The sequence below is a fragment of the Artemia sp. Qi Xiang Cuo genome, chromosome 14 (genome assembly GCF_049724085.1).
Source record: "Artemia sp. Qi Xiang Cuo chromosome 14, ASM4972408v1, whole genome shotgun sequence".
Taxonomy (NCBI): domain Eukaryota; kingdom Metazoa; phylum Arthropoda; class Branchiopoda; order Anostraca; family Artemiidae; genus Artemia; species Artemia sp. Qi Xiang Cuo.
Window position 1 is genome coordinate 52,872,591 of NC_142807.1, and position 27,440 is coordinate 52,900,030.

Consider the following 27,440-nt stretch of genomic DNA (forward strand, 5'->3'; position numbering starts at 1 on the left):
TACAATTCCCCTTAGACCACACCTTCTTGACAAACTCATAGTCCTTGGCTGTGCATTTACTGTTGGTGAGTGAATTGTAAAAAGCTTCAATTGGAGGTAGTTTCGCCTCGCTTAAGTGAGCGCCAGAACAGTAATAGTCGTATGCATATACACCTTTACAGGTCAAAAGGTCATACGTTTTACTGTCTTGAAAAGGCTGTTTTAGAAATGTTAAACTATCAAAATTTTCACTTTTCTGCACTTGAATCAATTGACTCAATGCCTTTGGAAAACAACTAAAAGAATCTAAAAACCTGATTTAATTGCAACACGTATGCCCATTATTTACTACCTGTCATTTCAGCTCGAGAAGCAACAACTTCTTGGCCGATTTGGGAATAATGTTATAGGTAAATGAGTTATTTACTCATTGACTGTCTACTCCTCCTCCCTCCCTGTGCATACGTGCCAGTGTCGGTAAAATAAATTTTAAGTCATAATTTGCATTGTGGATAAAAACTGGGATAAAAAACTGCTGGCTAACATTTAAGCTACACGATTGATGCGCTACCCCTCTAAAATTACTACCCCCAGAGGATATTTCCTGCCACAAGAAATTATGGTCTCTTACTTTACCCCTCCCCCCTCTAGTCCCTTTAGTCCCTTTATTCCCCTCTTCAAACTCCCCCTTACAAACCCAAAATATTTTTTGATTTTTAATCACGATACGATCCTCTGCAGACAACACCATAGGATAATGCATATTCCTCAAACGAGAAATAGCGCCATTAGCTGGGCCAATTAATTTAATCAGTGCCTTGATCATGCACTCTCCCTCATCCAATGTTTCTACTATTTCTAACAACTGCATGGTGTTGGAACTGTCTCTTTGGGCAAGGGAACTGTCTCTTTGGGCTTTGATTCGGTTTGGAAATCGAGGATTTTTCACTTCCACCAACTTAGCTTCACAATCCAAAGATATTTTGTTGCACTGGATGAGGGTATTTTGAAAATTTTATAACATAAAATGGCCCTATCCCCTGCAACTGTTTTCACTGACTGGTAACCATGCCGTGTCCAGTGCTTCATATGATTTTGCAACTTTAATTCCTTCCAAAATCGAGACAGGCATGTTGGACAGTAAAAACAGATCCCCCTATTCTTACCCTCCCCCAGAACTGTACTTGTGTCTGTGATTGGGCTAAAATGGCCAATTGAATTGGTTAGGTCACTAGATAGTGGTGTGTACAACAACCAAACCCAGTGTTTGACCAATTCAATCGACGAGCCCCTTACTGGGAACGCCACTCCCTTCTTTTTTGAACGAACCCCATCTTTAAATTCAGTTTCATACTGAGCCAAAGTAACGCCGATATTTAAATCGGCATTGGCCCTTTCAAAAATATCAATAGATCTTAGCTTTACTGGGTATTTTCCCTCTAAGCAAGTGAAATCTACAATGGGGAAATTGGACCCCTCCTTCCCATGTACAGACCAATGATCCAAATTCGTCTTGGTAGCATCATCTGCTAGAGGCTGAAATGCTGATATGAGGAAAGCGTACTTGAAACATTTATGATCTGTTTCAAAACAGATCTTTTGGACACCACGACAACCCACTAAATCTGGATTATATTTTAATTCAATTCCCCTCCCTCCCCCATGCCACCCGCTTAAAATAAAATCTTTATTAAATTTACAAATATTCACACTTACATTTTCATCATAAAGAACTACCGACCCGCTCCCATTTTTGTTATAATTCTCAAGATGCGCAATAATATGACCTATCCACTCGGAAAAAGCACCCTCAAAATTCTCTAAATTTGGATAAATCACACGCATCTCTGTATGTACATAATGATGGTAAACTTCACTTTTTCTATCATTTAAATAAAACACCTTTAAAACAATAGAAACATTAATGGAATCCCTCCTCCCTCCCCACAATTGAATTTGGTTCTCCAGCAGAGCACGAATTCTATCTACATACTTATGCAAAATTTCTACGGGTTCAAACACAAAATTACCACACAAAAGCGAATTAAAAGGGTCACCAAAAGTCGCAGCGAAGATAACTATGCTGTTTAAAATTGTCTTTGATAGGTGAAATTCAGGGAATGATGTAAATTAAATATTACCCATCTCCTCTCCTGCTCCAGCGTGTCTATTATCACCACCCCTCCCCCACATTGTTCAATAATAGAGTTTTTCGAAGCCACTTCATTCGATTGAAGTGGAAGTAGGTTATCGGGGGCTAGAGGAGGGTTCCCTGTTAATTCCCGGGTAAAATCGTCTAAAAGCTGCAAGGTGTTTGGACTCAAGTCCCCCTGCTCAACTGCGCTATTATCTACATTAAAATAATCAGCTTAAAAGTCATGATAGTTATCTGAAATTTGATGTAAAATGATGCCATCCCATAGTGAATTGTTGGAGAGCTCCACATGCGCGTCCTCTCCTTCTACAACTGATGAGCAGGGGGGAGATGGTGAATTTGGAACCAAAAGGACCTATAAATGAAAAATAGATTATTTTCATAGTGTCCAAATCAGCCCTATTGTTTTTAAAAAATTGGATTATTATTTACATATATGCTTGAAAAAACACTTAATAGCAGTAGCATATGCACTACTCAATATATTTTGAAAGTTCCAACTTAACGAAAATCTAAAAGATGACATAGAAGGTTTTGATTTTGTTCAAACAACCCCTCCCAAACAATGGTTTGGGCGGGGGTTAATATTTTAATATCTCTGAGACATACACACTTTTACAGCGCGATGAAAAATGGGTTTGTTTAGATATTTCTATAAGTTAGGTAAAGAAAATGCTCACATTTTTATATCCCGGCTGCAATTGAGTGCCTGAAGGCCCTGGCGAAGCATGTTGGACCTCCTGACCTTGTGTAGGTGGGGCAGCTCTTGAAGGCAACGCATGATGGAGTGAACGGGCCGACGGCGTTACATTCTTGCACCGATGTGTCAGCAGGTTTCTCCAACCAGTGGCTGGCGTGTTGTGGGGCTGCCTCACCCTCCCTTGTTCTCATTACAGGTGTAGGGGCAATATATTCTTCATAATTGTCCTTAAAAGAAGAGAAAAAAGTTAGTATTGAAATAATTTTCCCCTTTTTTACAGAAGGAAAATTAGTATGCCCATTACCTAATCTAGCCATAATTCTGTCTACAAAAACATTTATCACAATGAAGTCCCTCTCCCCCCGCTTTTCAGCAATGTCCTAAAAATATTTGTTAGCAATTATTTTTGGGGAATAACTCGTTTCACTCCTCCAAATACAGGTTGCGTAGGCCTAGCTTAATTATTGCAAACTTTTTTTGTCTGAAACTGTTTTAATTTGACGGAGAAAAACAATCCCTTTGGCTAAACCGCTATCGTAAACACACAGGAAAAGGGTGCCAAACTAATTATAACCTTGCGTGGAGCTTTATGTCAAAACAGAGCGGCTTAATGACAACGGAGCGACGGATGTCAGTTGTCACGTTATCTAGGATACAGAAAGGGGCATTGAATATGCAGATGCGTGAAAAAGTCACCTTTTTCGAGAAATAGAATTATTTCCATTGAAAGAATTACAGTCATAAACAGCGGCGGGAGAAGGGGGTTTTAGGTGGTAAAAAGAACATATTTTACGTTTTCGAGCGAGTATAAAGATAGCATAGTGGAGTTTGTATTAGAGGAGGAGGGGGGGATTTACCTGAATATAATGGAGGATGACCAAGGAAAATAACTTTATTTTGAAAATAAAAATGAAAATGTATTAAAACAGAACTTACATGGTAAATTGAGGCTACCAAGGCTTCTAACTCATCAATAATATTCTTTGTTGTATCCATTGTGTCACAATACTTTCTGATAATTTAATCACAATGCATGTCCGTTATATATGAAATCTCAAGGGCAAATTATGATGCAATGGGGAAAACCATATGTAAGCGATCCTCTGATTGGCTTAGAAGGAGAAGTAACCAGCCTTCTGATTTGTTTAGAAGGAGACACGTGATCCTGTTTCCCATTCCTGGATCATAATATTTTCCCTAGCGTGCACCTGGATGAACAACAACAACAAATAAATCGACTTTGGAAATTTAGTTCCCCTAGATCAATACATTCCCCTAGCGATTATGTAAATCATTCCCAGTGTCGTTACACTTGGCCAAACAACAACAACAACAACAAATAAATCGACCTTGACATTATCCATCAGATATTAATAAACCATGAATAATTGAAGTCCCGTTCGGTGTTAGAGTCAATTGTAGATGATAGCATGATGTCCGTTCAGTATTCAATGCGCATAAATGGAACCTCGTCATGGGTCCTAGATCAATAAAATTCCCATTCGATTATGCAATCAATTTTTCAGAAATCCATTTCCCCTAGGGAGGCCATGCCAATATATGGTGCCCCGTCACGAGCTCATTAGGTTAGGCTAGGTTACACAATCAATTTCTCGGAAACGTGTTCTCCCTCGGGATTCCATGCTCATATATACTGTGGGATCGGGACTGACAGCACAGGTGTTCTCCCTAGGGACTCTATGCCCATATATGCTGTGGGCGTGGGAATACTAGGGTCCTCTCTACTAATGATTCTGATTTTCCTGGGATTAAAAAACATATCTTTATCTAGAGTTCCATCAATGTATTAACTGTCTAGTTTATCCCTTTGGTAAGCTTGTACAGCAATTGGACGATGCCAGATTTTCGATATCAGTAGAGATGCCATAATAACTCCGGGGGGGACTCCTTATATGGGCATAGAGTCATTAGTGAGAATGATTGCGTAATGGGGTCAATGACCTCTTTCTCCAGGTGTGTTTTTGGCACGCTCTCAACGAATGCCAATGTTGTTATTGTTTCCGAGGCAAAATGCCAAGGTCAATGTTGTTTTGAACAGAGTCATTAGAGAGAACACGTGGTTAATGGGGTCAATGTTGTTGTCGTTTCCGAGCCAACTTTCTTTTCTGGTCAATCTAGAGTTGGCAGTCATTAATCAAATTGTTTCCAGGGAGTGTCTGACAGATGACGTCAAGTTAATTAATGTCTTTGGAGTTTGACCAGAATTGTCTCCGAGACAAAGTTTTGATCACACATGACAGATGATGTCATGATTGATTGATTGACACGAAAGGGGAATTAATTTGTTGTTCTAAAGAGAATTGATTCACGAAAGGGAAATTAATTTGTTGTTTCTAACAAGAGAATCGTTTCTGAGCAGACGTTTTGATCTTAGCGCGCGAAAAGGTTTCCAAATAATTTGAAATGCATTGCCGCAGAGATGCCAAACAAAAGGAACATGCCGAAATTCCGTTTAGGGATAATTTTGGCGAAACCGTTTTAGCTATTTTATGGAACTATTTCGGCGAAACAGCTAGAGACATTTTAAAAGGTGATTTTTGAAGAGATTTTGGAGGAGGTTTTGAGTGTGGTCGTTATAATACACAAGTTGTATTTTAACAGTGTTGTGAGGTCCTCTACCCCAACCCCAAAGGCTTCTTATACCCCACCCCAACCCCGAAGGAAGCCCCTGCTCCTCAAAGGCCCCCCAAGCTCTCAAAGGCCCACGGGAGCCCCTAAAAGCCCACCCAGACCCCCAAAGGCCATCCCCGGGCCCCCCAAAGGCCCATCGAGCTCCCGAAGGACCAACGGGATTCCAAAGGCCCTCCACCGGTCCCCAACTGTCCCCCAGGCCCTCAACTGCCCTCCCTGTGCCCCGAAGGAAGCCCCCCGATCCTCAAAGGCCCCCAAAGCTCTCAAAGGGCCACCGGAGCCCCCAAAGGCCCACCCAGACCCCCAAAGGCCAACCCCCGGCCCCCCAAAGGTCCATCGAGCTCCCGAAGGACCAACGGGATCCCAAAGGCCCTCCACCGGGCCCCAAATGTCCCCCAGGCCCTCAACTGCCCTCCCTGTGCCCCGAAGGAAGCCCCCGGTCCTCAAAGGCCCCCCAAGCTCTCAAAGGCCCACTGGAGCCCCTAAACGCCCACCCAGACCCCCAAAGGCCATCCCCGGGTCCCCCAAAGGCCCATCGAGCTCCCGAAGGACCAACGGGATCCCAAAGGCCCTCCACCGGTCCCCAAATGTCCCCCAAGCCCTCAACCGGCCTCCCAGTGCCCCGAAGGAAGCCCCCCGGTCCTCTAAGGCCCCCAAATCTCTCAAAGGGTCACCGGACCCCCAAAGGCCCACCCAGACCCCCAAAGGCCTTCCCCGGGCCCCCCCAAGGCCCATCGAGCTTCCGAAGGACCAACGGGATTCCAAAGGCCCTCCACCGGTCCCCAAATGTCCCCCAGGCCCTCAACTGCCCTCCCTGTGCCCCGAAGGAAGCCCCCCGATCCTCAAAGGCCCCCCACGCTCTCAAAGGGTCACCGGAGCCCCCCCATTCCCCCCCCCCCCCCCCCCGGCCCCCCCCCCCGCCCCCCCCCCCCCCACCCGCTGCCCCACGCCCCACACGCACCCCAAGGCCCTCCCCCCGGACCCAAATGTCCCCCAAGCCCTCAACTGCCCTCCCAGTGCCCCAAAGGCCCGCCCGGTGCCCCAAAGGCCCTCCCAGTGCCCCAAAGGCCCTCCCCCCGCCCCCCAAAGGCCCCCCAAGGTCTCAAAGGGCCTCCGGAGCCCCCAGAGGCCCACCCAGACCCCCAAAGGCCATCCCCGGGCCACCCAAAGGCCCTCCCCAGGCTTCCAAAGGCCCTCCCTCGGTCCCCAAAGGTCCCCCAGGCTCCCAACTGGCCCCCCGGACCCCCCAAGGCCATCCCCCGGCACCCAAAGGTCCACCGGCCTCCCAAAGGACCAATCGGCGCTCAAGGGCCCCCAAAGGCTCTCCCCGGGCTCCCAAAGGACCACCCAGCCCTTGCTTCAGTTTTAGTTAAAAGTATAGAATGTTTTAGCTTAGAGTCTTAACTTAGAGTTTTTATTGAAGTTCTAGTTTAGTTTAATTTTAGTTAAGAGTTTGATGTTATACCTTTGAATTTCAGTTGGAGTTTTAGTTTGGTTTAGTTAAGAGTTTGGTGTTTTAGCTTAGAGTCTTAGCTTAGAGTTTAAGTTAGAGTTGAAGTTTATTTTAGTATTAGTTAAGAGCTTAGAGTTTTTAGCTTAGAGTCTTAGCTTGGAGTTTTTTTGTTAGAGTTCTATTTTAGTTTAATTCTATTTAAGAGTTTTATTTTTTAACTTTGAGTTTAAGTTAGAGTTGTAGTTTAGTTTAGTTTTAGTTAAGAGTTTAGAGTTTTTAGCTTAGAGTCATAGCTTAGAGTTTTTTTTGAAGTTCTAGTTTTTTTTAGTTAATAGTTTAGATTTTTATCTTATAGTATTATCTTATATTTTTTTGTTTAATTTATATCTTAGTTAAGAGTTTGATGTTTTACGTTTGAGTTTCAGTTAGAGTTCTGGTTTAGTTTAGTTTTAGTTAATAGTTTTGAGTTTTTAGCTTAGGGTCTTAGCTTAGAGTTTTTGTTGAAGTTCTAGTTTAGTTATGTTTTAGTAAATAGTTTAAAGTCTTATCTTATAGTCTTAGATTGGAGTTTTTGTTAGAGTTATAGTTTAGTTTAATTTTACTTTATAGTTTATAGTTTTATATTATTAATATATTATAGCTTTTTTTTTTATATTTATATTTTATTCTAATTTTATTTAATAGTTTGATTTTTTTAAATTTGATTTTAATTTATAATTTTATTTTAATTTTATTTAATAGTTTTATGTAATACCTTTGAGTTCCAGTTAGAGTTCTAGTTTAGTTATAGTTAAGAGTTTAGAGTTTTTAGCTTAGAGTCATAGCTTAGAGTTTTTGTTGAAGTTCTAGTTTAGTTTAGTTTTAGTTAATAGTTTAGAGTTTTAGCTTAGAGTCATAGCTTAGAGTTTTTTGTTAGAGTTCCAGTTTGGTTTAGTTTTAGTTAACAGTTTCATTTTTTATCTTAGAGTTTCAGTTAGATTTCTAGTTTAGTTTATTTTTAGTTAAGAGTTTAGACTTTTTAGATTATATTCATTGATTATAATTTATGTTTAAGTTCTAGTTTATTTAATTTTTAGTTAATAGTTAATAGTTTTAGCTTAGAGTCTTAGCTTAAAGTTTTTGTTTAAGTTCTAGTTTAGTTTAGTTTTAGTTAATAGCTTAGAGTTTTTGTTAGAGTTCTAGTTTAGTTTAATTTTATTTAAGAGTTTATAGTTTTTTATCTTAGAGTCTTAGCTTAGAGTTTGTGATAGAGTTATATTTTATTTTAATTTTATCTAAGACTTAAATGTTTTACATTATAGTCATATCTTAGAGTTTTAGTTAGAATTCTAGTTTAGTTTAGTTTTAGTTAAGAGTTTAGAATTTTAGCTTAGAGTCGTAGCTTAGAGTTTTTGTTAGAGTTCTAGTTTATTTTAGTTTTAGTTAAGAGTTTAGAGTTTTTAGATTAGAGTCATAGCCTAGAGTTTTTGATAGAGTTCTAGTTTAGTTTAGTTTTAGTTAATAGTTTGATGTTTCACCTTAGAGTCATAGCTTAGAGTTTTAGTTAGAGTTATAGTTTATTTTAGTTTTAGTTAAGAGTTTCGAGTTTTATATTATTAAATTATAGTTTTTGTTAGAGTTCTAGTTTAGTTTAGTTTTAGTTTAGAGTTTTAGTTTAGACTTAGAGTTTCAATTAGAGTTCTAGCTTGGTTTATTTAAAGTTACGCATTTAGAATTTCAGCTTAGTGTCAGAGCTTAGATTTTTAATTAAAGTTATAGTTTGGTTAAGTTTTAGCTAAGAGTTTCAAGTTTTAGCTGAGTCTTAGCTTAGAATTTTTGTTAGAGTTCTTGTTTAGTTTAGTTTTAGTTAAGAGTTTAGATTTTTAGCTTGGAGTATTATTTTAGAGTTTTCGTTTAATTTCTAGTTTTGCTTAGTTCTATTTTATATTTTTAGTTAATACTAAGAAATTTTTTGAGAGTTATATATTAGCTGTATTTATTATTTTATATCTTTAAATTAGAGTCTAATATAAAATTGATATTTAGATTTATAATTTATTTTTATATTATTTAATAATTTTATGTTTTTAAATTATTGTTTCAGTTAGAGTTATAGTTTAGTTTACTTTTAGTTAAGAGTTTAGTGTTTTAACTAAGATTCATACATTAGTGTTTTAGTTATAGTTATATTTTATTTTTATTTAATAGTTTATATTTTTACATTAGAGTCTTAGCTTATAGTGTTTGTTAGAGTTCTATTTTATTTTAATTTTATTTAAGATTTTGATGTTTTACCTTTAAGTTTCAGTTACAGTTATAGTTTAGTTTAGTTAAGAGTTTGGTGTTTTAGCTTAGAGTCTTAGCATAGAGTTTTGGTTAGAGTTCTAGTTTATTTTAGTTTTAGTTATGAGTTTAGAGTTTTTAGCTTAGAGTCTTAGCGTAGAGTTTATGTTGAAGTTCTAGTTTATTTTTGTTTTAGTTAATATTTTATAGTTTTATATTATAGACTTACCGTAGAGGTATAGTTTTAGTTTATTTTTATGTAAAAGATTAGATTTTTATATTTTAATATTATATTATAGTTTGTTTTATAGTTATATGTTAGTTTATTTTTATATAATAATTCGATGTTTTACCTTAGAGTCATAGCTTAGAGTTTTAGTTCGAGTTCTAGTTTAGTTTAGCTTTAGTTAAGAGTTTAGCATTTTAGCTTAGAGTCTTAGCTTAGAGTTTTTTGTTAGAGTTATAGTTTATTTCATTTTTAGTTAAGAGTTTATAGTTTTTAAATTAGATTCTTATAATAGATTTTTCTAAATATATCTATTTTTGTATGGTTTTATTTAAGATTTTGATATTTTACCTTAGAGTCAGATCTTATATTTTTATTTAGAGTTCTAGTTTAGTCTAGTTTTAGTTGAGAGTTTCTAGTTTTAGATGAGTCTTAAATTATATTTTTTTTTCTATTTCTAGTTTAGTGTAATTTTATTTTATATTTTTAGTTTAGACTTAGAGTTTAAATTATAGTTCTAGTTTTGTTTTGTTAAAGTCATGAATTTATAGTTTTAGCTTAGTGCAATAGCTTAGATTTTTACTTAAAGTGATAGTTTTGTTAAGTTTTAGTTAAGAGTTTAGAGTTTTAGCTGAGTCTTAGCTTAGAGTTTTTGTTAGAGTCCTAGTTTAGTTTAGTTTTAGTTAAGAGTTTAGAGTTTTAGCTTAGAGTCTTAGTTTAGAGTTTTTGTTTAAGTTCTAGTTTAGTTTAGTTTTATTTTATAGTTTTATATAAGACTTTAGATTTTTTGTTAGAGTTCTAGTTTAGTTTTAGTTAAGAGTTTAGAGTTTTACCTTAGAGTCTTAGCTTAAAGTTTTTTTTAGAGATCTAGTTTAGTTTAATTTTAGTTAAGAATTTTATTTTTTAACTTTGATTTTCAGTTAGAGTTCTAGTTTAATTTACTTTTATTTAAGAGTTTATTGTTTTAACTTAGAGTCATATCTTAGAGTTTTAGTTAGAGTTCTAGTTTAGTTTAGTTTTAGTTAAGAGTTTACAGTTTTACCTTAGTGTCATATCTTAGAGTTTTTTTTGTTAGAGTTCTAGTTGAGTTCAATTTAGTTAAGAATTTGATGTTTTAACTTTGAGTTTCAGTTAGATTTCTAGTCTAGTTTAATTTTAGTTAAGAGTTTAGTGTTTTACCCTAGAGTCTTAGCTTAGATTTAAAGTTAGAGTTCTAGTTTAGTTTAGTTTTGGTTAAGAGTTTCGAAATTTAGCTTAGAGTCTTAGCCTATAGTTTTGTTAGATTTCTAGTGTAGTTTATTTGTAGTTATTAGTTTTTATTTTTTATATTATATTATTAGCTTAGATTTTTTGTTGAAGTTCTAGTTTAGTTTAGTTTTAGTTAATAGTTTAGAGTCTTAGCTTAGAGTTTTTGTTAGAGTTGAAGTTTAGTTTAGTAATAGTTAAGAGTTTAGAGTTTTTTGCTTATAATCTTAGCTTAGAGTTTTTGTTAGAGTTGAAGTTTAGTTTAGTAATAGTTAAGAGTTTAGAGTTTTAGCTTAGAGTCTTAGCTTAGGGTTATAGTTAGAGTTAAAGTTTAGTTTAGTTAAAGCTAAGAATTTAGAGTTTTAGCTTAGTGTCATAGCTTAGATTTTGACTTAAAGTTCTAGTTTGGTTAAGTTTTAGTTAAGCGTTTAGAGTTTTACCTTTGAGTCTTAGCTTAGAGTTTTAGTTAGAGATCTAGTTTAGTTTTAGTTAAGTTTTTAGAGTTTTACCTTAGATTCTTAGCTTAGAGTTTTAGTTAGATTTGAAGTTTAGTGTAGTTATAATTAAGAATTTAGAGTTTTTAGCTTAGAGTCGTAGTTTAGAGTTTTTGTTGGAGTTCTAGTTTAGTTTAGTTAAGAGTTTATATTTTTATAATATAGTAATATATTAGAGTTTTTGTTGAAGTTGAAATTTAGTTTAGTAACAGTTAAGAATTTAGAATTTTTATATTAGAGTCTTAGCTTATAGTTTTACTTAGAGTTCTAGTTTAGTTTAGTTTTAGTTAAGAGTTTAGAGTTTTATCTTAGAGTCTTAGCTCAGAGTTTTTGTTGAAGTTCTAGTTTAGCTTAGTTAAGAGTTTAGAGTTCTACCTTAGAGTCTTAGCTTAGAGTTTTACTTAGAGTTGAAGTTTATTTTAGTTATAGTTAAGGGTTTAGAGTTTTAGCTTGGAGTCTTAGATTAGAGTTTTAGTTAGAGTTCTAGCTTAGTTTAGTTTTAGTTAAGAGTTTAGAGTTTTACCTAAAAGTATTAGCTTAGAGTTTTAGTTAGAATTATAGTTTAGTTTAGGTTTAGTTAAGAGTTTTAAGTTTTAACTTAAATTCTTATATTAGAGTTTTAGTTACGATTGAATTTTCGTGTAGTTTAGTTATATTTAGGAGTTTATAGTTTTAGCTCATAGTCGTAGCTTGGACTTCTAGTTAGAGTTATTGTTTAGTTTAGTTTTAGTTAATAGTTAGATCTTAGATGTATAGCCTAGAATCTTAGCTTAGAGATTTAGTTAGAGTTGAAGTTTAGTCTAAACTAGCATAACCACAAAATTCCACAATATTGCATAGAAATACCAAAACCATAGGTTAGGTTAGGTTAGAGGTTAGGTTTCTCCACGTTTAAGTTAGAGGTTAGGTTTCTCCACGTTTAAGTTAGGTTAGCTTATCATGAGCACTCAAGATAATCTAACCTAATCTAACTGGTACAAAGTCGACATGGGGGGTTAGATAGCTTTTTGCACCGCGGGACCCGGGAAGCACCGGTGGGCCCGGCAAGCCCTGCGGGAAGCGCTGCGAGATTAGGTTAGGTTAAGTCAGGTTAGGTAAGTTAGGTTAGGTTAGCTAAGTTAGGTTAGGTTAGGTTAGCCTACGTACGTGCGCGTACGTAGCGCATGACTATTATTTAAAACTCAAAAAAAATAAATAAAAGGAAACTGAAATACAAATATAAATGAAAGTAAAATGTAAAAACATCAAATTCTCAACTAAAATTAAACTAAATTAGAACATTAACTAAAACTTTAAGATAAGACTATGTTAAAACTATAAAATATTAACTAAACTAAAATATAAAAATAAATAAAACTATTATTATTAGCTAAAAATATTAAATAAAAATAAAATAAACTATAAATAAAAAAAAAACTATAAACTAAGACTACAATCTGAAAATATAAACTATTAACTAAAACTAAACTAAACTATAAGTCTAACAGAAACTCTAAGCTAAGACTCAGCTAAAACTGGAAACTCTTAACTAAAACTTAACCAAACTATAAATTTAAGTAAAAATCTAAGATCTGACACTAAGCTGAAACTATAAATGCGTAACTTTAACTAAACAAAACTAGAAGTCTAATTGAAACTCTAAGTCTAAACTAAACCTCTAAACTAAAACTAAAATAAACTAGAACTCTAACAAAATCTCTAAGTTAAGACTCAGCTAAAACTCAAAACTCTTAACTAAAACTAAACTAAACTAGAACTCTAACTAAAACTCTAAGCTATGACTCTAAGGTGAAACATCAAACTCTTAACTAAAACTAAACTAAACTAGAACTCTATCAAAAACTCTAAGTCTAAACTAAAACTCTTTACTAAAACTAAAATAAACTAGAACTCTAACAAAAATTCTAAGCTACGACTCTAAGCTAAAATTCTAAACTCTTAACTAAAACTAAACTAAACTAGAACTCTAACTAAAACTCTAAGCTATGACTCTAAGGTAAAACATTTAAGTCTTAGATAAAATTAAACTAAACTAGAACTCTATCACAAACTCTAAGCTAAGACTATAATATAAAAAACTCTAAACTCTAAAATAAAATTAAAATAAAATATAAATATAAAAAACTCTATCATATCTTACATACAAAAAATACACTAGAGTCATTCAACAAAACTTTAAGATAAGAATATAATATATAGATATAAAATATTAACAAAAACTAAAATAAACTAGAAATAAAACCCAATATATAATATAATAATCTAAGATAAAAAAACTAACATATTATATATTAATAAACTAAAAAAGAACTCTAAATTAAACTCAAAGGTAAGACATCAAACTATTAACTAAAAATAAACTAAACTAGAACTCTAACAAAAAACTCTAAGCTAAGACTCTAAGCTAAATCTCTAAACTATTAACTAAAACTAAACTAAACTAGAACTTCAACAAAAACTCTAAGCTATGACTCTAAGCTAAAAACTCTAAACTCTTTACTATAACTAAACTAGAACTCTAACTGGAACTCAAATGTATTACATCAAACTCTTAACTAAAATTAAAATAAAACTCTAACTGAAACTCAAAGGTAAAAAAATCAAACTCTTAACTAAAATTAGACTAAACTAGAACTCTAACAAAAAAAACTCTAAGCTAGGACTAAGCTAAAACTCTAAACTCTAAAATAAAATTAAACTAAACTAGAACTCTAACAAAAAATCTAAGATAAAACTATAAGCTAAAACTATAAACTAATTAATAAAACTTAACTACGATATAAATTAAACAAAAACAAGACTATGTGAACATAATCTAAAACAATAAGATAATAAAAAAAACTAAACTAAACTAGAAATCTATAATAAAACAAAAGTTACGACATAAATATAAAAAATAAGATCTAAATTCAACAAAAAACTCTAATATAAAAATATAAAATATAAACTAAACTAAACTATAACTAAGAGAAAAAATATAATATAATAATATAATCTAAAAACACTATAAGATAAAATAAAAATACAATACAACTATAACTGAAACTCATTTTAACAAAAAAAAAATCTTATCTTGGTTTAAAATAGAATATAAATCTAACAAAAAAAACTACATTCTAATACTCTAAGATAAAAAATCTAGGATCTTCAATAAAAAAAAAATAAAATACAACTCTAACTTAAACTCTAAGCTAGTACTATAAGCTAAAACACCAAACTCTTAACTAAACCAAACTAAAACTCCAACTGAAATTCAAAGGTATAACATCAAACTCTTAACTAAAATTAAACTAAACTAGAACTTCAATAAAAACTCTAAGTTAAGACTCTAAGCTAAAACATTATATACTTTTAACTAAAACTAAAGCAAGGGCTGGGTGGTCCTTTGGGAGCCCGGGGAGAGCCTTTGGGGGTCTGGGGGCCCTTGAGCGCCGATTGGTCCGTTGGGTGTCCGGGGGACCTTGGGGTGCGGGGGGATGGCCTTGGGGGGTCGGGGGGCCAGTTGGGAGCCGGGGGGACCTTTGGGGACCAAGGGAGGGTCTTTGGAAGCCTGGGGAGGGCCTTTGGGTGGCCCGGGATGGCCTTTGGGGGTATGGGTGGGCCTTTGGGGGCTCCGGAGGCCCTTTGAGACCTTGGGGGCCTTTGGGGGGCCGGGGTAGGCCCTTGGGGGCACAGGGAGGGCCTTGGGGGCACTGGGAGGGCCTTTGGGGCACAGGGAGGGCAGTGGAGGGCTTGGGGGACATTTGGGGACCGGTGGAGGGCCTTTGGGATCCCGTTGGTCCTTCGAGAGCTCGATGGGCCTTTGGGGGCCCCGAGGATGGCCTTTAGGGGTCTGGGTGGGCCTTTGGGGGCTCCGGTGGCCCTTTGAGAGCTTTGGGGGCCTTTGAGGATCGGGGGCTTCCTTCGGGGCACAGGGGGGCAGTTGAGGGCCGGGGGGACATTTGGGGACCGGTGGAGGGCCTTTGGGATCCCGTTGGTCCTTCGGGAGCTCGATGGGCCTTGGGGGGGCCCGGGGAGGGCCTTTGGGGGGCTGGGGGGGCCTTTGGGGGCTCCGGTGGCCCTTTGAGAGCGTTGGGGGCCTTTGAGGATCGGGGGGCTTCCTTCGAAGCACAGGGAGGGCAGTTGAGGGCCTGGGGGACATTTGGGGACCGGTGGTGGGCCTTTGGGATCCCGTTGGTCCTTCGGGAGCTCGATGGGCCTTTTGGGGACCCGGGGATGGCCTTTGGGGGTCTGGGTGGGCTTTTGGGGGCTCCGGTGGGCCTTTGAGAGCTTGGGGGGCCTTTGAGGACCGGGGGCTTCCTTCGGGGCACAGGGCGGGCAGTTGAGGGCCTGGGGGACATTTGGGGACCGGTGGTGGGCCTTTGGGATCCCGTTGGTCCTTCGGGAGCTCGATGGGCCTTTGGGGGGCCGGGGGTTGGCCTTTGGGGGTGTGGGTGGGCCTTTGGGGGCTCCGGTGACCCTTTGAGAGCTTTGGGGGCCTTTGAGGAACGGGGGGCTTCCTTCGGGGCACAGGGGGGGCAGTTGAGGGCCTGGGGGACATTTGGGGACCGGTGGAGGGCCTTTGGGATCCCGTTGGTCCTTCGGGAGCTCGATGGGCCTTTTGGGGACCCGGGGATGGCCTTTGGGGGTCTGGGTGGGCTTTTGGGGGCTCCGGTGGGCCTTTGAGAGCTTGGGGGGCCTTGGAGGACCGGGGGCTTCCTTGGGGGTGGGGGGGGGGTATGAGAAGCCTTTGGGGTTGGGGTAGAGGACCTCAAAACACTGTTAAAATACAACTTGTGTATTATAACGACCACACTCAAAACCTCCTCAAAAATCTCTTCAAAAATAATCTCTTAAAATGTCTCTAGCTGTTTCGCCGAAATAGTTCCATAAAATAGCTAAAACGGTTTCGCCAAAATTATCCCTAAACGGAATTTCGGTATGTTCCTTTTGTTTGGCATCTCTGCGCTAATGCATTTCAAATTATTTGGAAACCTTTTCGCGCGCTAAGATCAAAACGTCTGCTCGGAAACTATTCTCTTGTTAGAAACAACAAATTAATTTCCCTTTCGTGAATCAATTCTCTTTAGAACAACAAATTAATTCCCCTTTCGTGTCAATCAATCAATCATGACATCATCTGTCATGTGTGATCAAAACTTTGTCTCGGAGACAATTCTGGTCGAACTCCAAAGACATTAATTAACTTGACGTCATCTGTCAGACACTCCCTGGAAACAATTTGATTAATGACTGCCAACTCTAGACTGACCAGAAAAGAAAGTTGGCTCGGAAACGACAACAACATTGATCCCATTAACTACGTGTTCTCCCAAATGACTCTGTTCATAACAACATTGACCTTGGCATTTTGCCTCGGAAACAATAACAACAACATTGACATTCGTTGAGAGCGTGCCAAAAACACACCTGGAGAAAGAGGTCATTGACCCCATTACGCAATCATTCTCCCTAATGACTCTATGCCCATATAAGGAGTCCCCCCCGGAGTTATTATGGCATCTCTACTGATATCCATTGTGAAAAAAAATATATAACAAGAAAAATAAATAAATAAATTTACGATTAGTTGGGAGTAAACTCATGTTAGATATTTTTTTCTTTATAAACGTAAGAAATGTTACCCTAACAGCCTTGCATTTTTAAATGGCCGTATTCAGCCACATTCCTCATATCATTTGCTTGTTATTTTTCATTTATTTATAAAAGTACCGAATACAATTATAAAAGAAGTTTGTAAAACTTTGATGACTAAGCACTGGATCATGAGAGTGGAATATTCAGTCTATTTCTCTGTCATTAAGACTGCCTTCAACAGGATTCGCATGCAAATCTAGCTCCTTTCCTTTAGACTAAGAATCTGATTCAGGGGACCATGCCTCTCCCAAAGTCCCCCTCCCCATCTAAAAAAACATTCTGGATACAGCCCTGTGGATTATATATTAATTTATACCTCCAGCCTCTCATCGTCCCTACGTTAGAGCTAATTCTGTATGCTGAAACACAAGGGCTGTTAAACTAGAATAAAGAATTTCTTTTGGCAACTATAGTCAGTAGCAACTCATTCGATAGAAATTCGTTGAACAGCAAGATAAATCTTAGAAAAGGGCACTGGAAATTTTGACTTCCAATTGACCGAGCCCCTTCCAAAACTCCTTCGACCACTCCTTCCATATAAAGTGCCCCTGGGAAAAAAATAAATGAATAAATATTAATACATTGAACCTTTATCGGTCTTTACTATGGATAACGCAACACGATTGCCCCTGACTTAAACAGGAGAATAGAAATTTTAATTTCCCTTCTAATGAAAATCCTGGAATTATCCAAGGGTAAAATAAGGGTAATTTTCCACGAAGGTGGGGGGAATACTCCGTGGGGGTATTTTCTGGGGGGGGGGGGTAAATACTGACCCCCAGGGACAAGAGGGCATGAATTGAAGATTTCTATAAGATTTGAAATTTAAAATAAAAATGAGAATATTGATTCTGCTTTGGCCCTCCTCAGGGTTAAAAATCCAGATCATGTAGTCTTTTTGATGAGGCAACTTTATTATTTGAAGCAAATGACTTCCCACATTATTTTAGGAAGGCAATTAGAACTAAAAAAGAAATCCATGAATAAGAGACCTTGCTTTAAATAGAGCTACTGGGGATATTCCCATAAACCCAATTTACAATAACTTAAAATTAAAGGATTCAGATAACATTTTCTTCAGTTTAAATTAAGATCACCTGGCTAAACTTTTAATGATAATTAGGTCAGAAGACAAGCTAAGCCAATCACTAAGCAGAGAATTCTTGCCCAATCTAATTGGCAAATAAACTTGAAAGTTTTGAAGAAAAGATTGAAAAAACACCCATTGGTACTCCACGAAAAACACTTAACTCTAATCCATTGCTAAGAATGTGTTCCTTAATTGAGCAAAAACTCATGCCTGGTGAAAAAAAGAAAAGAAGTAAGTCTGGAACTATAAATGATAAAGAGACACAAAGTGATTTAAGAAAAGAAAGTGAAGTTTTAAAAGAAGAAGACCCAACAATGGCGTCTGAATCCACTGTGGTTAAAGTTGAGACCTCAGGTGAAATTCAAATCAAGGAAGAAAAGGAAGAAAATAGCCAAGACGAAGAATCCAAAAGACCCCAAAGACGAAAAAAGAGTCTATTGATTCAAAACAGCATGGTATCTATAAAGAAAACGAAAGCTGATAAGCTTCAAAAAGAGACCCAGGAGCCCGTGGCTAGAGGACGACGGTCCATTTTTAAACAGCAGGTATCAGAATATTCTGTAGAAATTATTAGTTGAAATCCATCATTCTTTTTTCAGAAGTTACTTATGCTAATATTGTTTGTTAATGTTTTGGTTTGACTGATTCGGTCTTTCTTCAGCTCAGTTAGAATTACTTCAAAAGTCTAGTTTTCCTTCTTTTTTTGAACACTGTAAGACATCTGGGCGGAAGTCACTGAAGATATATCTGCCTCTATAATATTCGCTTCCCTTTTGTCCGTTGGCTGATATTACCCTCATTTTCACGGCTATTTAGTTTTATCGTTTTTTTTTCTTGTTTGTCATATGTCAATCCAGCTTGTGGCCTTTTATGTTTTTAGCAGTTCACCGAACTAATGTAATTTTGTATTAGTTAGTATTTCCCCATTTTAAAATTGTAATTACATGTACTATTATACACTTTACCGTCCTAATAACAAGAGACCTAAGTCAGACAGACCGCCTTTTAAACCGGGGAGCACAGCTATGCACAAAACAAAATCATGTTCAATCTTTTTTCTGCAAGCCTCTTCGCGCTTTTGCGCTATTAATTAAAAAAACTTTTTCCACAAAATAAGTTTTTCAAAGATAAGTAACCCCTATGCCTTCCCAAGGCCAGAACATAATTTGAACTTTACTGAAAAAAAATATAAATGTTTCTACTTTTGTAATTTCTGTTCGTTTTGGGTTTCATTTAGTTATCGATGCTGATTTGTGGTAGTTTAACGCTTGGTAGATTATTTTATTCTATTTTTGCTCATTTTTTGTTTAATGGAGTTCTTTACTTTACTTTGAAAAACTTATTTTGTGGAAAAAGTTTTTTTAATTAATTTCTGTTCGTTTTATATTGACACAGTCTTTTCAGAGAAAAAGAAAATAATACTTTAAATCTTTTCCTTTAAGAATTTATAGTTTGACCTGATATTTGTTTACTGGAGAAAAATTTTCAGCAATATTTAACAACAAACACCCTTTTAAAAATCTGGACACAAATAGTAGTGTCTAATTTAGTTTTATACCTCTTCTAGTTGACCTGAAACGGAAAACTTGATGCCATTCGCAAAAAAATCTGTTTACTTTCTTTGACAGCTAGGATACACTTACGCTTTTTTGATTTGGTTAAATTTTAAGAGCAGAAGCAGCCCCGAAAGTTTGAACATAATACACTCAGTCGTTCTTGCGATACTGCTGAGATGCCTGATTGGGAATTAGTATTAACACAGTGTATTTTGATTTAATCTTGTGGCAACATTTACTTTGGAGCCCTTTTTGACATTTCTATTACAGCTTTCTATATAAACTGAATATACCCCCAGGGCATAACCTACAACCCTTGCATTGAGGGCTCTTAGGGGGTTAATCCTAAAAGACCTAATTTCAAGAACTTTCAAATACCTTGAACAAAATGGCTGTCTCAAAATTTGATTGGATGTGTTTGGGAAAATCGTGGGCGTGAGAGTGGCGTTAGTCACTCTCCAATCACTTTCAACTATTGAAAAATTCACTAGCCCTTTCAATTTCCAATTGGATAAGCCCTTTTCTGAAGTTTCTACGACAACGCCTTCTATAAAACCTTATATGCCCACAGGGCATAACTTACAACCTTTTCCCTGAGGGCTGCTGGGGGGGGGGTTCTACGCTTTCAATAATACCCTTTTAAGCCCCTAGGGCATAACTTACAACCCTTGCCCTGAGGGTTTTTTTCGGAGGGGGGGACATCCTTAAAGACCTAATTTCCAAAACTTTCAACTACGTTCAATAAAATGGCCATTTAAAATATTGATTGGACGTGTTTGGAGGAAAGATGGGCCTGACAGGGGGGTTAGTTGCCTTCAAATCACTTTCGACTATTAAAAAAGACACTAGCCCTTTCAATTTCTAATTGAATTAGCCCTTATTCAAGCTTCTACGGCAGAGCTTGCGATAAAAACCTAATGTGTCACCAGGATATAACTTATAACCCTTGCCCTGAAGACTGTAGGGGGAATATCCTGCTCATGGGTATAATTTCCAGAACTTCGAACTGCGTGAACCAAAATGGCTATCTCAAGAGTTTTATTGGATGTATATGGGAAAATGGTGGGCGTAAGAGGGGCGTTAGTCACTCTCCAATCCCTTTCAATTATTAAAAAAAGGCGCTAACACTTTCGATATCCCATTGAATGAGCCCTTTTGAAGTTTCTACGCTTTCAATAAAAACCTTATACGCCCCCAGGGCATAGTTTACTATCCTAGCCCTGAGGGCTCTGTGGGGGTTGTCATCTTCAAAGACCAACTTTCCCGAACTTAAAGCTAGGTTAAATGATATGGCTATCTCAAAGTTTTGATTAGATGTGTTTGGGGAAAAGGAGGGCATGAGAGGCGGGTTAGTTGCTCTCTAATCACTTTTGACTATTTAAAAGGGCACTAGCCCTTTGAATTTCCAATCGAATGAGCCTTTTTTTAAGTTTATACGACAACACCTTCTATAAAAACCTTATATGCCTCCAGGGCATAACTTACAACCCATGCCCTAAGGGCTGTGGGAGACTGTCCTCAAGAACATAATTTCTATTTGGCAAGCAACTAAGCTGAACAAAATGGCTATCTCAAAATTTTGATTGGATGTGTTTGGGGAAATGGTGGGCTTGGAAGGGGTGTTAGTTGCCTTCCAATCACTTTTGAGTATTAAAAAGAGCACTAGCCATTCCAATTTCCAATCGAATGAGCGCTTTTCAAAATTTTTACGACAACTTCTTCCGTACGAAGTGCCCTGCGTTAAAGGAAAAAATTAATAAATTAATAAAGAGAGGGGCGTTTGTCACTATCCAATCACTTTCAACTATTAAAAAAGGCACTAGCCCTTTCAATTTCTGTCTTGACAAGGAACAATCACAAGAATCTCGATAGGTTGAAGGTAGGGGGGGGCACATTTGCAACTGCAAGTGTTTTTCTTCTTTGCTTAAGGACCGAAAAATGATTGATTGACTAAAACAGTGAATTGAGAGAAAACATAAAATAAAAATAGACTTAACCAATTTGTAAAATATGGTTAAAAGTTGTCAAATTTAATAGAAAAAGCTGTAAAAATCAATAAATGGGCAAAATTTAGTAAATTTATATTGACCAAGCTTACTTTTGATAAGATTTTATTACTTTCCATTTACTATCAAAACAAATACAAACAGTATATTTAAAAATTTTAATCGTATATACAAAAAATACATTTTCAATATGAATTTTAATTCCAATGCAATTTTCACATGAGAGTTAAACAAGGCTTTTACTACCGTGTATGTAGTTTTGGTTGAAATTCCAAAAAATAGATACGAAGCCAAGTTAATGCCTATGATATTTAAAATATGTCATTTTTCTTAGAAATCACTAAACTTTTAAAGATTGCCCAAAACTTGAAGATAAGCCATTTCGTACCATAAAAGTACTATAAAGGTAAATTTGTCCTAAAAACACTGATCTGTTTCTGTCGATGATTCTGTTCAGATGAGAATTTTTTTTAAATGAAAATTTTTGTGCATGTAGAAATTCAAAATGCTTGCAAAATATCCATGCAAAGATAAATACGCAAAATTCTGTAATGTCTGCTGTTACTTTTATTATCTACTGTTAGTTTTATTATGTGCCTGTTTTGATCAACATATATTGGTTTGTGTAACCTGGTTCTTCAAGGAAAGGATAAAACTTTGTTTCTATTATATTATAGTTACATTTCAGCTAATGCTAGAGACAGATTAAAAAATCTAAAGGTGGCCGCATCATAAAAAAATTTAAATAGGAAAAGAAAGATTTTTTTTGTAAAAGCATATTATCTTAATAATATTCTGTTGAAACAATTAAATGTAGGGCAGCGCAATTCCGCACACCAAACAACCATTTTGATTCACACGGATGTGAGGTTCTAAGAAGCATCATAAATAATTAAGTTCAACGCATTTAGAATTTTCTAAACTTTTAAAGATAGCCCAAAACTGAAAGGAACAAAGAGTCGTGATTTTTTTTTACAAAAATAGTTATATTTAAAATGTAAAGTTATAATTTATGGCGGCTATTCTTCATGTTTGTTTGAGACTCTTGTGAAAAAAATAGTTTAGTTACAGGTTAGTTAGTTACAGTCATAAATAATAATTCATAATAAAAATTTGATCTTCTTTTAAGTTTTAGCACTGGTTTTTCTTTTCTTTTTTTTATCACTTCCTTGCATGTCTTTTATCTTCAATCGATTGATGTCCTTTTTCTCTTCTAGGTTGAATTTCAAGCTGAATTTTGAATCAAAGAGCTGAGCAGTAATTCGCAGCAAACTCTGTGGAAGCCTGTTTACTGTTGCTGTCTTTCGGTGTAATGGCGTTCATTTTTACATAGAAAGTCGTTGCAATAGAACAGGCTTCTCATAATCCTAAAACAAAAAATAAAAAAAAATCAAGGGTTCTCAACCTTAAATTTATTAGGTTCTCAGTAAATTTGTTTATGCTTCTTTTTCTCCCATTTTTACAATTTAAAAGAAATAGAACCCTTAAAATTGTTTGTAATAAATTATCTTTTTTGCTCACCCCTTCGATAGACGAATTACTGCTCATCCAAGCTCTTCTTCTCCTTGTACGGCCTCTGCTCCTCAGCCATGAAACCGCTTCCTGAGTCAACAAACAAGAAAAAAAGAATCATTTTGAAAAAAGGAACATTTTGTTTTTCCTTGTATTTTAATAAAAATTGAGCAACTAGAGTAAAACTTTATTATTTGGTTTTCTTATAGCTTATCATATACTTACTACTTCATGCTCCTAGAGTCAAGTATTATTTAAGGGACACAAATAAAAAGATCGAGTTAGATGGAGAGACAATCTTGCTCAGAATCCTAGTTCTGAAATTCGTCATTGGAAAATATTAGAAAAAGAAGTGCCACATATTTGCGATCATTAATCTATGCTGCTTTATTAATAACCACAGTTTAACCACACTTCTTGGTTCATTGTGTTACAGGTTAAAAAAAAGAAATAAAAGAAAATCATAACGAAAAATCAAGAAACACAAATTTTGAATTATGTTACAAGCTCTTTTAACCAATATTAATTTTAAAACAAATATTTAGAATAACAGATATACCACGACTCTTGGTTTTTGGGAGTTATTCCTAATGAGGAAGGATGAGACGGCTAGGAAAATTTTTGTGGATGAAGCATGACAGGTTGCCCTCTCCTTAAAATCTTGCTCTTTACGCTGAAGTTTGACTATTTATCCCAATTTTTTAATGACAACTCCTTAAACAAAAGGGCCGTCCAATTAGAATAGGAAGCTTGTCTAAAAATGAAAAAAAAAAATCACCCGAAAAGTAAAGGTATTGAGGAGGGGAACAATCCCTTAATACAAAAAATGATTTATATCTGTTTTGAACCTTAATATTGCTCCTAAATTTTGGTTGAGATAACTTGTTTTTTTATTTTTTAATATAAGTTTCAAAAGAGTCGGAGATAGGTAAGGAAGGAAATACTTATTATGTAATTTTTAAACGTTCTAAATGAAAATTAACTAAACTGTACAAATGAGTAATAATTGATTATTAAAAGACTCAATTTTGAACATAAAACGGAACATTAGAACTATATTTAACTGCAATGGAATGATTTCTAAGAAAAATATAGGCGCTAAGGTCCTCTGTAACCCTGTCAGTTTTAAACTGTTGTGTATATGACATATTTTCTGTATGGGAACACTGCTAATATATTTTGCTGAGCAAAGCGGACTGATACCCTGAATTGCATCCTGAGTCTGATACACTTCCAAAATAATTATTATTATAGCATGAGGCAGTCAAAGGCATTATTAGTAGGAAACCAATTTATGGAAATCATTTAACGTTATTTTTTAGTATTTAATATCAAACTACTTTAAACCTTAGGCTGACTTTAATCAATTTCTGCAAGCTCAAAATTAATTTAATTAGAAGGTTGTAATAAAAATTACAGACATCTAGATTTCAGTCTTAAAGACTGACTGTAATTAATATCAAATAGTCGAAAATTTCCTTGAAATAAAATCTCAAATTCGAAACTTTGGATAAGGTTTTGTTGATCTATTGACTACTAGATTTTATTTTAACGAATTCAAAACTTATCTATTAAAAGACTGTATTTGGTATTGTTTAATGTATACATATATTTATACAGTATATCTTTTAAAAGACTGTATCTGGTTACTTTAAATGTATACATATGCGTATATTAGTGGAAGTACAGGCTTTGCTCGTGTTTTAAGCCACCCTCCACTTTCTTTGCTTACTGTGGGGGAAGCCTTTTTCTTTGGCCTTCATAAAAAACAGCCTGCTGTTGCCTTCCTCTACTCACTCAGCCACAAGTTTCTATTTATTATGTTTTGCTCGTTTTTTGTTTTCATTCTTCTGATATTCTGTTTTTCTGTAATGTTTCTTCGTTTATGTGCTACCTCCCTCTCTGTTATGTCTTTATCTTTTATTCTTTGAATTTTCCTTTTAGTTACAGAATTGCTCTGCATAAAATTTCACTTTTTCCAGCGTGAATTGTGTAGCTGATGAATAAGCAAGCGTATTTGCTAGGTAGATTTAACTCAAATAAAGTTTTGTAACAAAAATTGTCTATATTATGCCATATACATAAATTCAAACGTGTATTTATAAGACAGTGGCCATATACACAAAACAAACACAGAAGAAAAAACGATAAAGTAACAATACAATAAATTTAGGTCACTGCCCCCTGTGCTTCCACAGCAATTCTATGTAAAACATCTTAATGCAATAAGTATAAATTGGTACTAGCGCTATGCTTCTGGTAATTTCGACACTTTTATTGGTGCTCCACTTCCAAGCACAATTTAAGGTGGCTGAGAAACTCTTCATGTGCTGCTACTAGGACTTTTATCTTCGTTCTAGGTCTATTTAAAGTACCCAAAAAACTAGATTAACGTGTTTTTGCCTCCTACGCCAGTCATAGGTCTGTTGTTTTCTTTAAATGAAAAAAAAAACATTACTACTCAACAAATTTAAGTCACTGCCATCCATGCTTCCACGCCACATTAGAGGCAACGCTGTAGCGTTGCCTATAGTAAAGGCCATACGGCTCCAATGTTTTATTCTTTATTTAAAAAATTTTTTTCTCAGAGGCACTTCATATCGAAGGGGTTGTCGTAGAAGCTTCAAAGGGGGCACATTCGATTGGAAATCGAGAGTTCTAGTACCCTTTTCAATAGTCGAAAATGATTGGAGGGCAACTAGCCCAACCCCTCCCCCCACACCCATCATTCCCCCAAACATATCCAATCAAAATTGTGAGATAGCCATTTTGTTCAGCGTAGTTGATATCCAGATAGAAAATATATTTCCAGAGAGAATCACAGAGAGAACGCACAAGGTCTATGAGTCACATGTTTGACGTCACTGGTATTAAATCTTTGTTTAGCTCCTGCTGTGCAACTGGTAAAAAAATTTACCATTATTTCTCCAAAAAGCTGCAGACTTCACGGATGGTGATGAGCTCAATAGTGGCGAACAGAAGCAGCATTAACACGCTACAACGAAATGCTGTACTGAAAAGGAATTTCACTTCGTATGACGAGAAAAATTAAATCTATGCATACAAGTATTTGGTTTCGGATAAGAATTAAGAAATTCATTATAACAGCAGGAAAAACCTTGTGTAAAATAAATAAAATCTTTTATTTTATGCATGGTAAAATAAAATGCTGTTATAATTATTTTTAGGATAAACACGTAAAAAAATATTTTTTTATATATTTCGCAGACCCGAGAATTCTGCTTTCAACCGTACAAGGCCGCCAGAATTCATATGGTCAAATCGCTTAGTTCTTTTTACTAGACACAATTTACCATCTTCAATCAGAATTAAGGTCAGGTTCATATAGAAGATGGTACATTTTATCAACTAAAAATGACCAAGCAATATTGCTCTATGAATAATGGGACAAAGAGTATCTTCCTAGAGGGGAAACTGGCACTAGTCCTGACAGAAATTAACACCATCTAGCATGTGGCGACACGACGTTGTTTTCAAACTCTGTAATCATTTTTCTGTAAGGAACTAAGATCAGACATTTATTACTACCCTAATTTTAACAATTACACTAAGTAAATTAATTATTGGCATTATTACACTGAAATAAATACTAAGTGTCTCCGAACGCTAGATGACGTTGATAGTTTTTGTTTTTTTTTTGTTCTAGCGCCACTCTTATGAGTTACCCAATATCTTTGTGATGAACGCTGTTTATGATTTTCTCACATACTTATCTTAAAAAGAACACTGATAGCACTTTAATCTGGAACCGAAATTCCAGAAATGAAACTAACCAAAGTCTCTCACCTGAATTTTCTTAAAACCAAAACTCTTTAAATACTTATCTAAAAAACAAAATGAGATTTATTTTGAGAATAATTTTTAAACAGAATTTAACCAGCCAGGTGAATGTGTTTTTTTTCAACCCAGAATCGAAACCGAGGTGAGATAAATAAATTACGATGTCTACCATAAATAAATTTTATTCAGAAATATTAACATTTTATAATTATTAATTCAATAAAAGTACAAGATCTTTAATGGTACAAAATTTCATTACTATTATTGAACCTATGACAATAATTATTAAACTTCAGCCCTAATGTTTATCGCCTTGTAATGGGACTCCCAAAACTAGCCAGAACGAAAACTTTATCAATTTAACATAATCTTTATGAGGTTAAAAAATTATTATAAGCTTTAATTTATAACAAACAACTTCAGCTTTAGAAACCAATTTAACATAATTTTAACAAAATATGGTAAAGTGTTTAATCCAAAAAGACAGTACAGCATTGCAAATTCTCGTTGATTTGATAAAGTATTTGAGAATCCTCAATCACAGGTTTGGCTAAAAAAAAAATATAAAAAATTGTTGGATTGGAAGAAAAATAACATTCAAATATATCTTATGAAATAACAATGATTAACGAATAAAATAAAAATGACCACCGCTGAGGCTAACATGCTGTT